Source organism: Nelumbo nucifera, chromosome 4, assembly GCF_055504915.1.
Source record: "Nelumbo nucifera cultivar China Antique chromosome 4, China Antique-T2T, whole genome shotgun sequence".
Lineage (NCBI taxonomy): Eukaryota > Viridiplantae > Streptophyta > Magnoliopsida > Proteales > Nelumbonaceae > Nelumbo > Nelumbo nucifera.
The window spans coordinates 65,741,228-65,756,155 of record NC_142652.1 but is presented as its reverse complement, the minus strand read 5'-3'; the positions used below and the strand labels follow the sequence as shown (position 1 = coordinate 65,756,155).

Genomic DNA, 14,928 nt, shown 5'->3' with positions numbered 1-14,928 from the left:
AGAGGGTAATGGTCTCTTATTAGAAATCAGCAACATATGAACCTTACCTTGTCTTGGCTTGCACCCTTCCTAGCCAGCCTTCAAATTGTTGAAAACCTCCTTAACTTCCTCATCCAAGTTAGCTTTCAAGACTCTTTCAGGGTAGGGGAGAGGAAGTTTAATAGCGTCTAAACTCAGTTTAGGTGTACTCCCTATGATCTCCTTTTGCAGATCGTTCACATCAGCTTCCTTATCATCCTTCTGGGTCTCACCAATTGTCTTCCCGTTTCCTAAAGCTATGGCATTTACTTGCTCTCTTGCATTCTTCTCCGCATTGCGGGGCAGCCATTTCTCGTTTCTTTCCGACAACATATGCACAATCTGCCCCACTTGAACTTCTAAGTTCTTAATCGATGCTTCATGACTTAAGAATCTTGCTTCAGTAGCATTGATGAACTTAGAAATCATCTCCTCCAAATTACTCTTTTTTTCTTGTGGGGGCGGCTGTTGTTGGAATCCCATGGGTGCCTTTTGCTGATTGTTGCTCCATGAAAAGTTTGGATGACTCCTCCACCTGGGTTGTATGTATTTGAATATGGGTGGAAGTTTGACCTACCAGCATGAGAGATAAAATTAGCATTCTCATGGGAAATAAAAGGACTGTTTAATTGACAATCAGAATTGGCATGTCCTATTTGACCACATAAATCGCATGAGATGCTAGATGGTGTATTAATGGCTGCAATACTAAAATTATCGAATCTCTTATTTAGATTGGCAATTTGCACAGATAGGGATGCAAAGGAATCAATGTGGTGTACTCCCCTATGATTGGTTCGATCATTACTCCATTGGTAGTTGTTTGACACCATCTCTTCTAATAGGTCATAGGCTTCCTCTGGTGTTCTTCTCATGATAGTGCCACCTGCGGCTACATCAATAATAGATCGATTAGGGGGGGGGGGGTAATGCCATTATAAAATCTCTGATTTTGATACCAAGCTAGTATTCCATGGGAAGGATACTCCCTCAGCATTTCTTTAAATAAAGAAGGGTTCTTTCTATTTCAGGATCGAATCTTTCTAGTCCTTCTCTTCTAGTGTGTGTCATGCACAAATAAATCTTAACACAGCAAGAGCTTGAACAAATAAAATAAAATAAATAAAAAGAAAAAAAAATAAGGAACAAAACAGAAATAACAAAAAATCCAAATTAACCAAGGTTAACAAGTTCCAATATTATTTTAGGATTAAATTCCCGGAAATGGCGCCAAAAACTTGATAGCTATAAATATATAACTCTAGCAAGTGCACTAGTTATCAAGTAGTATAATAATATCGTTCCCAAGGGGATTTAACAAAATAAGTATTAGAATCACAGTTTTCCCTAATTATTTTGACAATCGAAATTTAGGATTGAGCAAGAACTACTGAAAATAAAACTGGAACAAAGAAAATAAAAACAAGGGTGATCACTAATCGAATATGCAAATGATGAAATCGCTAGGACTTTTGGTCCACCTAACCAATGTAATAAATATTGATGGATCCGATTATCCAAGACTAATTGTCATTCCCATAAGCTGAGATTTTCCCAAATTTATTTAATATTCTCTCTCGAGATATACTAAACCTACGCCCATCAGGTAACCCTTCAATCTCTCGAGTAGAGCTCTCAAGATGGAAGTGCATTAAGTCCAAAAAAACCATTAAATTCAGATGAATCATGTATAATATATCTCTATATACCATTCAATTCACACTATGAATTATTCTGTCAATTATGTGAATTCCTCTCTCAATTCATTCACATAACCCAAATCAATTAAGAGGTGGCCAAGCTCTTAATTGCAATAAGCACAATAATTCATAGACTATATGGAAATCATAATCTTGGATAAATCAAGAAGATAAAATATATTCATTAACATGGTTAGGCTTTCCATAGCCCTAGCAAAAAAACAAATCAGTTCATGATGGAAGAATTAAAGCAAACAAAGGGGAAGAAAGAACTCTTGAATTCGCCCATGGTGTTGAGATCTTCTCTTCTTGCCGCCACCTTCTTCTTGAAGTTTCTTGAATTCTTGAACCTTTCTTGAACCCTTATTGACTGATTGCTCCTTGCTTCTTGATTCAAATCAGGAAGTGAGTGATTAGTGATGCCCAGAGCTGGTCCGCCCCCTCCTTTATAAAGATTAAAGGAGAGGGGGTGGTCTCCTACTTTCTCTTGAAGTTGATCTTTACAAGAAATAGAAAGTCCTATCCTAATTCTAATCTTATCTCTTTATCTCTTGAACTCAATCCCTTTATCATTCTAAGATTACATCAAGAATTTACATCTAGAAGGATTCTTCTTAGTTTCTTGTTCTTGGATTCGTAATAGACCTCCTCTGCGAATTGGGCTTCAGCCGCGGATTGGGCCTTCCTATGAATTTGCCCCGACTTCGGGCCCAGATTTGACTTCGATGCAGGCCGAATTTGTGAAATTTTAAAATATTAAAGTTGTGGATTTTTCTCTTATCTTTCCAGTGGGTCTTGAATCATCCCATTCGGAGTTCGAAGACGCGAGTTAGGCCCAGATAACTGAACGATGTCGAAACTATGAAAAATCATCCAATTTGTCTTTCTTTGCTCTTGATGCCTTCTTTCATGCCCTGAACGGAAATATGAGTCTAATTAGGTGCTAATTCAGTATAAAAGACAGAGTAATTGGGGATAAAAATATGATAAATTCTACTCTCATCATCTGTAAAGCCCTAAACTTACGGTTTTTCAATCAACGAGAGAGCCCAAAATGGAATCTTATTTTCTCAAGAGTCAAATGGAGGTGTTTGGTCATGAAATTTGATGTGTTGGGGTTTTATTGGTCTTCGAATAAGGTCTGATTAATCATAAAATTGGGATGACAGATGGTCTTCGAATATTGAACGTTGATATTGATCTCAAGATTATTTTGAGTTTTGAAAAGTCTCAAGTTGATTTGATTATGTTTCCAAGTTTCTGGGGTCTAAGAGGAAGGTACGAAAAAGGCAAGGTAAAGGGACCGAGAAAAATTGGTGCTGATAAGTGTGGCAGGATTGTTTGTTGTTGATTACATTAGGGAGTTAGCTAAATATAAAAGTGTTGGTTTCATGGAGCCATTATCGGCACATTGATACCATAGAACCCATATGTTTTCTAGTGCATTTGGTGAATATAGGGTTTTGGTCGAGGATGTTTCCTCTTTGCTCTCTCTAAGGGTAAAAGGGACTTTTAGCCCTTCAAATCTAATCAATATTAATTGTTTGTAACTAGAAAATGAGTAATATTTCATAATCCAACCGGACAGAAATCATTAACCACTTCTGGAGCTTCTTTCTTATGAATTAAAGAAATATATATAGCATTGACAACATAAGACATCTTCTTCTATTTGAACACAGGTTGGATAAAATCCACCAACTCATTACCAATTACCTCCTAAGATTTTTTGTAAAAAGTAGCTAATAAGCCATTAGGTCTTGGGGCTTTTAATGGAACTATATTAAATATGCTCTTTTTTTTTACTTCCTCGTAGCTTGGAACCATTGGAACTAATTTATTTTCCCCCTGTGTAACCACATGGGAAAGGAAAAGGTTATCCATATCTGAAGTAACAAGATAATAAGAGGATAAGATCTCTTTATAAAATTCACCAGTGAATTCTGGATCACCAAGGGATCTAAGCTCCACTCTCCATCTTTACACCTAAGCCAGCTAATTTTGGGCAACCTTCGCTCTCTTTCTCCAATAAAGTTTCGCATTGGGTAAACAATCTTTATACTTAGCTACCAATCTTCTCTCTTCTTCAAAGGTATTCTTAGTAGGAGAATTAAGGACTAACTATTCAACTCTTTCAGTAATGGTTTTCAATTTCTACACCCAATTTCCTGTGGTGGATCTCCCCCAATTTGTGAACTGAAACTTGCATTCCTTGTTGCACTTGAATGTAAAGGACCCTAAGGAATAGAGCCCTAGTTGTGTTCTATTTCTTTGAGAAAACCTTCTTTCAACCAATAAGCTTCTAGGTGAAGAAGTTTTAAGTCCTCTTGATAATTCTTGTCAAAATTAATAAGATGGGAGTGTGTTTTCTTCCCACAGAAGGGAGATGTTTCATCATAGCATTTGGAAAAGAAAAAACTCTCCAATAGTTTGAAGCCAAGGCTCTATTTAGTCTTTCTCTGATGAGTTAGGGTGGTTCTCTCTTGTTAGACTAAGTTTAGGCTGGTCTAACATAGTTAAATAACAATATCCATGAGTAGTCTAGTCTAGTGTATTCCGAAGAGCAAGTGACAACTTCATCTTTATATCTTTTGCAGTGCAAATGACATTTGAGTTCTCTGACCAAACAAACACCAAGGGGAAGAGATCGAGCTACCAATCATTTTAAGATGTTCCCAAAAGTATTCTTTATTCATCATAGAAGGTTCATTATCTACACAAACAATATGCCAGACTTCTGTTAGAGGAAAATGATCTCCAAGTTGACGAAAGGGCATCAAATTAGCCAAATGTCACCAGATTTTCCATCTACCGGAATCACATCTCTTTTAACTAGACCCAATGATTCTATAATCTTGATAGATTTTGACTCTGAAGCCTTAGTCTTAGAGATAAAAGGTGATATTTGGACTGGAGACCCCACGGATGGCTTTTAGATGTTGAATTACCAAGTCTCCTCCTGGCAGTTCTACGATATGATGATCTTCATGATGAGGGGTGGGGTAGGGCTCCTCACCTTAAACCCTTTCAGAAAATTTTGGACAGTCCACAGGAGTATCGTTTTCATTAGTAGGCACCAATAATGGTCGTTGTCTCAAATTATTAACATATAAATAATTTAGTATTTTTCTATAGTTTTTATGAAGGTTATATTATCAAAATTTAAGATTTAAGTTATTATTTAAATAAACAAATTATTAAAGTTTTTTTTAATCTTATCAAAAAAATAAAATATAAAATCTCTTTCTCCATTACAAGGACTAAAGAAGAAAATTGACTAGAAATAGAAACCTAATGTCTCAAATTGCAGCCCTAAGCGTTGACAATTGTGACCAGGAATCATCAATGATAGTGCTAGAGGGAATAAAATTATCAAAAATAACATGGGAAGTGATTTTTCCCTAAAAATATCAAATCATGCATCGCAAAGGAAAATCTCCCATAATTGTTTTTTACACATTATTTTTCTTTGTGTAAATTAGCTATTTCCAATTGATCTAACTCAATCCAACTTGGGATTGAATCAGCAATTTTCTTCACTACTAAGTTATTGAAAGGGGGTGTTTGCCAAAAATAACACTGTAGATATCTGAATTTTTAAGCCAAATAAATAGGCTTAATTTACATGACAGCCTCTGAATTAATAATATGGGCCTCCATGGGCCCGGCCCAAGTCTACATAAATATGTCTTGGTGGCCTAAGGATCCAAGTATATTAAGTCCAATTTGCCCATCTCCTATTGTACTAGGGTGGTTTCATTGGCAAGACCACTAACTCCTACATCATGGTGCATGTATGAGAGTTAACCCTAACCCAATACCCCACTCACATGGGATTGGTTAGCAAAATGGGTTGAGGTGGCAGTCCTAACCCTTGGATGTAAAAAGCCTTAACTAAGAAGAGAAATGGTCTTTTTCCTTTTTTCCAAAAACACACTGCAATAAGCTCTCAGACACCAACACTGAAAATTGCAAACAACCACAAGTTCCTGCAAACTCCAACAACTACAAGATCAAGAGAGAAGAAAGAAGGAAAAAACTTTTTCATTCTCTATAAACACATTTGGATTCATACTCTCCCAAGAAGATCAAGCCACCACAAAAGGGCCCTTCTTAAAGAAGCATCCTTCACAACCGATCAAGGGCGAAGCCCGAAGTGAAGAAATCTACATCAAATCTCTAAAAACACTAAAATTAAGGAAATCTACATCAACACTTCAAGAAGTACGAAAAACATGCCAACGGCCCTCGTTTTCACCAAATTCGACCGTGTTAATCAAAGGTTGCTCACGTTATCGAACAGAAATCAAAGAGAGTTCATATCCATTGTATTTTCCTTTATTACAAAATTTGTTTTCGTAATTAGTCTCCATATTTTGTGTTAATTGAAAAACATAAAATTTGTGTCAACAAATTTCTGGCATGCCTGGTGGAACTCTCTCTTCCTCCCATCTTTTGAGTCAACAATTGCAACAACCATCCAATGGCGCTTTTGATTCTTCATACAACCATCCTGTCACATGTGCCATGGCAAAATCCAACAAAGTGCAGTTATCATCTCTAGTGGAGATCCCAACACGTAAAATCACCAAGTTGGCTACTCTGTAGAAGCAAAGCCTCTTCAACTCTTCACACTTTGATTTGAAGGGAAAAAACACCTTCTCTCAGATGACCAATCCAGCACTACGTCGAGGACAGAGTCATACTCTTCTCCATCATACAACTCCTACTCTACTTCTAATAGCAACGTACCAGTGATGATGACAGAAGCTGCGATGATGGAAAAATGACTCCAGAAGATGACCGTAGCCATTAAAAACCTCAAGAGCTCCAACACTGAGAAAGATCTCCAGATTTCCTTCTTGATGAACAAATTAGAGATACAAAACCGCCAAGCAGAACCCAGTCAAGGACCTTCTCACCCTCTAGGATTCATTCCTTAATGACTCTTAACCTCCAAAAGTAGCAGAAGCAACAACAATAAGAGCATGATCATGTTACCATGTAGAACATGATGCAACACACCACCCAAGTTTCTATCGCTTTTCTAGCAGTGCAACAACTCTAGTACATGATCGCTGACACCATAAGAACTCAGTATGGAGTTCCATAGACCTCTATATCGTATGCCAAACCATACACTCGCTGCATTGACGAGATGCGCATGCCAGTTGGCTACCAACCTACTAAGTTCCAATAGTTCAATGGCAAGGGTAATCTAAAGCAGCACATAGTCCACTTCATTGAGACTTGCAACAATGCGGGAACCTACGACGACCAAATGCCAAAGCAATTTGTTCGCTCCCTCAAGTCTATAGCATTTGATTGGTATACCGACCTCCAGCCAAGCTCCATTGACAGTTGGAACCAGCTTAAGAGAGAATTCCCCACTTGCTTCTACTGTACACGTCAAGTGGTTGGATTTCTAGAACTTTCTATTACAAGGCAAAGAAAGGATGAGTCTGTCATCGACTACATTGAGTGGCAGAGAAACCTCTTCCTTTAGTGCAAGGAACAAATCAGTCAATCCTCTGCCATAGACACATGCATCCAAGGGATGCATTAGGGACTACTCTACAATCTTAAAGGGAACATGCCTACCACCTTTGAAGAATTAGCTACTCGAGCTCATGACTTGGAGTTCCAAATAACCAAGCATGGAAATCCCCAACTAAGTGATCCTTGTGATAAGAAGGAAGGTAAGAAGGGAGTTAAGAAGGACCTTAAGACCTCCTCCTCCTCCAAAGAAGGAAGTTGACCTTAAGAAGGAAGTTAAGATATCCGACAAGAAGATGAAGATGGAGATTAAGGTGAAATCTTTTGCAAACCAAGGCCAAGAGAAGTCTAGGCCTGCTATGAAGGATCTAGAAGAGAAGGAGTATCCATTCCTTGACTCTAACATTCCAGAAATGCTCAACCAGCTGCTCCAATCAAAGTTGATTGAGCATCCACCGCCCAAGCGACCTGAAGAGCAAGGATGTGTGACCGACCCCAAATATTACCAGTACCATCGGATGATAAATCATCCAACTAAAAAGTGTTTTGTCTTGAAGGACAAAATACTCCTTGATCAAGAAGTGACCACGGTTTATGCCTATCCTGACATGCCAAGGTTCAGGAATCCCAACATCTCAACTCTCTATAAGCTGATGAATGATGAGATAGAAGATGGGTGGTCCTACGACTTAGTCTACTTATATTTTAGAGAAGAGCTGACTTGATTTCCTACTTTATTTGGGTATGTTTGGTTCGTTTCTGTCAGTTTTGATTTGATTGATTTTTGATTGGTTTGCCACGGCTTGGTTAGTTTTTGATAATCTGTAATTGCTTCTACTTAGGTATGGATAGACTCAGTTGCATAGGAGTTGGAAGAATAGGTTTGATTAAGCTTAGCTATATTCGATCTCTACCAGATGATTTTCTCTATGTTGAGTTTGATTCATTTGCATCAGGGTTGGTTGGTTAGAAAGGGAATAATCTAAAATTGTCTGCATCTTATTTGGTGTGGGTTGACTCTATTTTAGTTTTTGACTTGATAAATTAGGTCGGTTTGGATAGTATTGGATTGTTTGGACTGATTTCAGCAACGATTTTCTTTGATATCATCATTCTGGGATGCTATCGATAGCTTTGGTTGGATTTTTTAAATAAAGTTGATTATTTCTTCCTATGCTTTTGCTTTATCAGTTACGGAATGATCATTTCCGCCGACATGAAATGGTTGTGTGGGTTCCAATTTGGGTTGGCCAGGTTGGCTTTTGTTAGAGCTCTGTTCTAACAGACTCTATTGGGTGGATTGTTGTAAGATGCTGAGAGTGATCGTTGTTCATAGTTTGGCCCTAATACTTTATTGTGTTATTCGTTAGGGTTTTCGAAGACTTTTCTTGTTATAAAATTGTTAGTGCTTTGAAATATTTGGCTATGAAATACCAAAACTTCTTTTTTGATCCTTAGAAGCTTAGGTTAGTTGGTTTGGCACAAGGACGTTTACATCGATAGAGTGGATAAGGTTGAATCATCTCCTATATTTTTTGTTTGGCACTTATAAGTCTGAATGAGTGGATTTAGCTTATTTAGAGAGATATAAAGGGTATAAGAGAAAATGGTGCCTTTAAGGGGGTAATGAACTCATTAGTTGTTGGTTGATGTGATTTATGTCAAGTTATATATCTATTTTTTTTTACGTTGTTTAAATGGGTTTGTTTGGATTGGTCGTTGTTTATTTGCATTATTTTGATTTTAGTAGGTAAGGTTTCAGTTTTTGATGGAGCGGAGTTGATTTCCCAACTTCTCTATGTCTAAGTGAAAATGGTGACTTTAGGGGGGTAATAGGATCGGTACTTGTTGGTTGATGTGATTTATGTCAAGCTATATGTCTCTATGTTTCTTTACATTGTTTAAATGGGTTTGTTTGGATTGGTTGTTGTTTATTTGCTTTGTTTTGGTTTGAGTAGGTAAAGTTTCACTTTTTGATGGAGTTGAGTTGATCTCCCAACTTCTCTAAAACTGTTGGTTTTGTTTAATTTAGATTAGTGAGATTATCCGACCTGTGGTATAAATTATAGTGGGTTTGTTTGATTAACAATAGTGTCATTCGATTTGTAATAAGCTCTATTCTTGTGGGATAAATTTATTAAGTCAAGTTTTTTCTTTGTTTTGTTTTATATTGTTTAAACGAGACTGTTTGGATTGATCAACATTTATTTGTTTTATTTTCCTACGACTTGGTCTAATTATATTTTATAGAGGAGTTTGGTTTCATTTCCTAATTTATTTAGGTATGTTCGGTTCGTTTATGTTATTAAGCAGATTTTGTTTTGCTAATATGCTTTGTTATTGGGTATTGATTTGATTGATGTTTGATAAATTTGCCACGGCTTAGTTAGTTTTGGATAATCTGTAGTTTGCTTCTACCCAGGTTTGTCTAGACTCAGTTTCATAGGAGTTGGAAGAATGGGTTTGATTAAGCTTAGCTATATTCGATCTCTAGCGGATGGTATTCTCTGTGTTGAGTTTGATTCATTTGCATCAGGGTTGGTTTGTTAGATTAGGTCGATTTGCTTAGTTTTTGGATTGTTTGGACTGGTTTGAGCTACGGTTTTCTTTGTTGGCATGATTCTGGGAAGCTATCGATAGCTTTGGTTGGATTTTTTAAATAAAATGGATTATTTCTTCCTATGCTTCTATTTTATCGGTTACGGAATGATAGCTTCGGCCTACATGAAATGGTTGTGTTGGTTCCAATTTGGGTTGGCCATGTTGGCTTTCGTTACTGCTCTGTTCTAACAAACTCTATTGGGTGTATTGTTTTAAGATGCTAAGTGTGATCGCTGTTTGTAGTTTGGCACTAATAGTTTAATGTGTCATTCGTTAGGGTCGTCGAACACTTTTCTGATTTTGAATATATTCGTGCTTCAAATATTTGGCTATGAAATACGAAAACTTCTTTTTTGATCATGAAAGGCTTAGGTAAGTTGGTTTGGCACAAGGATGTTTACATCGTTAGAGTGGATTAACTTGAATCGGTTGCCATAGGTTCTGTTTGGCACTTATAAGTCTAAGTGACTGAATTTTGCTTATTTGGAGAAATATAAAGGGTTCGTCTAAGTGAAAATGATGACCTTAGGGGGGTAATAAGCTCGGTACTTGTTGGTTGATGTGATTTATGTCAAGTTATGTCTCGATGTTTCTTTACGTTGTTTAAATGGGTTTGTTTGGACTCGTTGTTGTTTATTAGCTCTTCACTAATGGCATCATTGTAAATAGTTACAAGTTAGCAACAAATATGGAAGAGATTTCTAATAAATGAGAGAAACAAAGAATAAAACTTTTCTTATCGCAATTCGTGCTTTATATGATTAGGAACGCTCAAAATCTCAGCTTAATGGTTGGCCTAGGATTAGACTTGGGCTTTAATAACTTATGTTGATATAAAGGCAGAGCCCAAACTAAACGTGGCTCGACCAACCGATACCTATCCTATTGATAACCCTAAATATTAGGCTCAGGCTAGGGTGGGGAGAGAGAGAGAGAGAAAGAGAGAAATAATTTATTAGTTCAACGAAATATTAATTACTTGAATACATTAATAAATAGGAATCTATGGATAACAATTTACTTAATTTTGTACAAAAATTATTGATTAATTTGTTTTAGTAAAATAAATCATTAAAATTTCATTTATTATTGGGACGGGACAGGTACAACCTATCATACACTTGACCAAACATAATGATTGCCCTAAAAATAAGCTCCGGGATGAGAGAAAAATAATTTGTTAGGAAAAAAAATCATTAATTAAGAATTTAGTAAACTAAGTAAATAAAAATCTATGGATAATAATTTACTTAATTTTGTAAAATAGAAAAATCAATAATTAGCTTTAGCAAAAAATAAATAAATATTCACTTGTGATTGGTGCAAGACTGGTCCAACCTATCCAAATCCAAACCCACACCATTGACAACCATAAATAATGGTCACGGATTGAATTAAATAAAAAAATTATGGAGAATCATTTATTTAATCTATAAAAACAAATACTGAATAATTTAATTTAGTAAAATATATAAATAAAATTTCAGTTAATATTGGGACAAGACATTTATACCTATACGACACAAGAACTAATCTGTTGATAGTCTTAAAAAGGGAGAGAGAGAAAAATACTTTGTTCGTAAATTAAATCATTAATTAGTTTAATAATTTAGTTAAGTAAATAAATAAAATCCATGGAAAATAATTTACTAACTTTTGGTAAAATAAATAAAGATCCAAGCTATCTAGATCTAAACCCAATCCATTGACAACCCTAACTATGTAACTCGCAAAGGGAGAGAGAGAGAGACAGATAGAGAGAGAGAAAGAGAGAGAATTTGTTGATAAAGTAAATAATTTAGTAAATTCAATAAATAATTTTTTTCACTTAATAGAATAACAATATAAATAATTAGGTGACAAAATGAGAGGGAAACATAGAATTTCCTCATCGTGCTTTGGGCTCCATATGAACGTCGGGCTAATGCTCAAGATCTAGGCCCGAAGCTCGATCCGGACTCAGACTTGGGCATAAATATGTTATATTGATATAAACACAAATCCCAATCCAACCGTAGCCCGACCAATTAATATTTTAATCCCAAATGAGGCCTAACCTATTGAGAACCCTAAATTTTTGGCTCTGGGAGAGAGATTGAAATAACTTCATAGTTAAATAAATTATTAATTACATGAATAATTTGGTAAGTTCAATAAATATAAATATATGGATATAACCTTAATTTTGTAAAATAAAAGAATCAATAATTGAATTTAATAAAATAACTAAATATTCATTTATTGTTGGTGCTGGGTTGAATCAAATAAATAAAAGTTTATACATAATAGTGTATTTAATGTATTAAAATATATAAATGAATAATATGGTTTAGTAAAATAAATAAATAAAGAAAATTTCATTAATTATTGGGACGGGACAAGTACATGCTATACCACACTAGACTTAATTCGTTGATAACCCAAAAAATAAGGATTAAGAGAGAGAAAAATAAATTATAAATTAATAAATATCCAATCTATCTAAAACCAAGCCCGACCCATTGATAACTCAAAATATTAGACTCGAGGAGGGAGAGATATAGTGAAATAATTTGTTGATAAAATTAAATCGTTTAACAAATTAAATAAATACAATTTTTAACTTACTAAATTAAATATATAAATTAACTGGTGAGGAAATGAAAGAGTACTAAAGAATAACAATTTCCTCGCTGGGCTCGACTCAAGAGATAAGACCTGATGGTTGGTTTGGGCTTGAAGTTGAGCTTCAATATATTCTATTGATATGAAGACAAAGCCCTTCCCGAACATGCCACTACCTGTGAGTAGGTTTAATCCCAACTCAGACCCTAACCTGTTCATAAATTATTAATTAATAGAATAAATTAGTAAATTAAATAAATAAAAATCTATGGATAATAATTTACATAATTTTGTAAAATATATAAATGAATAATTTAATTTAATAAAATAAATAAAATATCCAAGCTACATGGAACAAACCCCACTCATTGACAGCCTTTAAATGTTGGACACAGAGTGGTAAAAAAGAGAGGGAAATAATTAAATAATCTAGTAAATTAAATCAACAAAATCTTTTCACTTTTTAAAATAAGTATATAAATAATTAGGCAAGAAAATAAGAGAATAATTAGCTCTTCACTAATGGCATCATTGTAAATAGTTACAAGTTAGCAACAAATATGGAAAAAAGATTTCTAGGAAATGAGAGAAACAAAGAATAAAACTTTCCTTATCGCAATTCGTGCTTTATATGATTAGGCACGCTCAAAATCTCAGCTTAATGGTTGGCCTAGGATTAGACTTGGGCTTTAATAACTTATGTTGATATATAGGCAGAGCCCAAACTAAACGTGGCTCGACCAACCTATCCTATTGATAACCCTAAATATTAGGCTCAGGCTAGGGTGGGGAGAGAGAGAGAGAGAGAAAGAGAGAGAGAGAGAAATAACTTATTAGTTCAACAAAATATTAATTACTTGAATACATTAATATATTAAATAAATAGGAATCTATGGATAACAATTTACTTAATTTTGTACAAAAATTATTGATTAATTTGTTTTAGTAAAATAAATCATTAAAATTTCATTTATTATTGGGACGGGACAGGTACAACCTATCACACACCTGACCAAACATAATGATTGCCCTAAAAATAAGTTCAGGGATGAGAGAAAAATAATTTGTTAGGAAAAAAATTCATTAATTAAGAATTTAGTAAACTAAGTAAATAGAAATCTATGGATGATAATTTACTTAATTTTGTAAAATAGAAAAATCAATAATTAACTTTAGCAAAAAATAAATAAATATTCACTTGTGATTGGTGCTCCAACCTATCCAAATCCAAACCCGCACCATTGACAACCATAAATAATGGTCACGGATTGAATTAAATAAAAAAATTATGGAGAATCATTTATTTAATCTATAAAAACAAATAATGAATAATTTAATTTAGTAAAATAAATAAATAAAATTTCAGTCAATATTGGGACAAGACATGTATACCTATACGACACAAGAACTAATCCGTTGATATTCTTAAAAAGGGAGAGAGAGAAAAATACTTTGTTCATAAATTAAATCATTAATTAGTTTAATAATTTAGTTAAGTAAATAAATAAAATCCATGGATAATAATTTACTAACTTTTGGTAAAATAAATAAAGATCCAAGCTATCTAGATCTAAACCCAATCCATTGACAACCCTAAATATGTAACTCGCAAAGGGAGTTACATATTTAATAATTTTGTTAAGTAAATAAATTAAATCTATGGATAATAATTTACTAACTTTTGGTAAAATAAATAAAGATCCAAGCTATCTAGATCTAAACCCAATCCATTGACAACCCTAAATATGTAACTCGCAAAGGGAGAGAGAGAGAGAGAGAGAGAGAGAGAGAGAGAATTTGTTGATAAAGTAAATAATTTAGTAAATTCAATAAATAATTTTTTTAACTTAATAGAATAACAATATAAATAATTAGGTGACAAAATGAGAGAGAAACATAGAATTTCCTCATCGTGCTTTGGGCTCCATATGAACGTCGGGCTCATGCTCAAGATCTAGGCCCGAAGCTTGATCCGGACTCAGACTTGGGCATAAATATGTTATATTGATATAAACACAAATCCCAATCCAACTGTAGCCCGACCAATTAATATTTTAATCCCAAATGAGGCCTAACCTATTGAGAGCCCTAAATTTTTGGCTCAGGGAGAGAGATTGAAATAACTTCATAGTTAAATAAATTATTAATTACATGAATAATTTGGTAAGTTCAATAAATATAAATATATGGATAATACCTTAATTTTGTAAAATAAAAGAATCAATAATTGAATTTAATAAAATAAGTAAATATTCATTTATTATTGGTGTTGGGTTGAATCAAATAAATAAAAGTTTATACATAATAGTGTATCTAATGTATTGAAATATATAAATGAATAATATGGTTTAGTAAAATAAATAAATAAAGAAAATTTCATTAATTATTTGGACGGGACAGGTACATGCTATATACCACACTAGACCTAACTCGTTGATAACCCAAAAAATAAGGATCAAGAGAGAGAAAAATTAATTATTAATTAATTTATTAAACTAAATAATAAAAT

General features: G+C 34.2%; 1 long non-coding RNA gene across 2 annotated transcripts in view; it reads right to left on the bottom strand.

Annotated features, from left to right (window-relative positions):
* Window positions 1-1,381: 1,381 nt before the first annotated feature.
* Window positions 1,382-14,928, bottom strand: part of LOC148800651 (uncharacterized) — a 35,723-nt gene continuing 22,176 nt past the window's right edge. Inside the window, exon 4 of one of the 2 annotated variants that reach the window (XR_016068658.1) lies at window positions 1,382-2,632. This is a non-coding gene — a long non-coding RNA (uncharacterized LOC148800651). Of the gene's footprint in view, window positions 2,633-12,059; window positions 12,631-14,928 lie in introns of those variants that run through there. The other variant, XR_016068663.1, reaches the window with a different exon arrangement.